This window comes from Canis lupus, chromosome 22 (assembly GCF_048164855.1).
Source record: "Canis lupus baileyi chromosome 22, mCanLup2.hap1, whole genome shotgun sequence".
NCBI classification, from domain to species: Eukaryota; Metazoa; Chordata; class Mammalia; order Carnivora; family Canidae; genus Canis; species Canis lupus.
This window is the reverse complement of record NC_132859.1, coordinates 42791841-42792816: the sequence shown is the minus strand read 5'-3', so window position 1 is coordinate 42792816 and position 976 is coordinate 42791841.

Genomic DNA, 976 nt, shown 5'->3' with positions numbered 1-976 from the left:
TCTATCTACCCTGGAGAATGATCAGGGACATTTACGGAGTTTTTTTCCTTTTTTTTTTTTTTTCTTTAGAGGTATGTATATGCAGGGAGTGTGTGTGAGATTTATTTATTTTTATTATTTATTTTTATTTAGTCATGTTTTTTAAATTCATTAACCATTGGACAGCCCTTAAGGGAAGGACAGATTGATTGCACATTCCATTTCCTAGATCTAGTTTAGAAAATGTGTTCCCTACTTGGTGCTCTTACAAAGGAGTATAGTAAATGCCTCATTTAATAACATACTCCTTTTTGAAAGTTGCTTTTTCTCTCCACCCTTGAGTAGGTCCACTCTTTGATGAAACTTGTGAAAGTGGGTGGAGTCTGTCTTGTCCCTTCTCTTTTCTAGGATGCACTATGTATATGTGACTGTGACTTTCAAGGAAATTTGCTTTCCATTTAATGAATTTTTTTGAAGTTAATTTCTAACTTCTGTCACTGATAAATGAAGAAAAGGATTGCACCTTTTGAAATACATCAAATGTATTGAGTGTGCAATTAAAAAACATTTTTCCGGGGATCCCTGGGTGGCTCAGCGGTTTGGCGCCTGCCTTTGGCCCAGGGCGCGATCCTGGAGTCCCGAGATCGAGTCCGGCGTGGGGCTCCCGGCATGGAGCCTGCTTCTCCCTCTGCCTGTGTCTGCCTCTCTCTCTCTCTCTATGTCTATCACGAATGAATAAATAAATCTTAAAAAAAAACATTTTTCCCTGTCAGTCATTGTCTTATATGCTTGCATAGATGTCCAGCTTAATAGTGTATGATACGGCGTTCCTAGAATACAGCTGAAGACCTGATAAATCGAGGAAATGTGAGGGGTGGCCCTAGGAGACAGATGTCTATCCTCTTTCAAGCTGGGAGGATGGAGACATGTTTCAAGAAGCTGGAGGTGGGGGTGGGGGTGGGGAGAACATTTAACAATGTGGGGATTAATCAGGGGA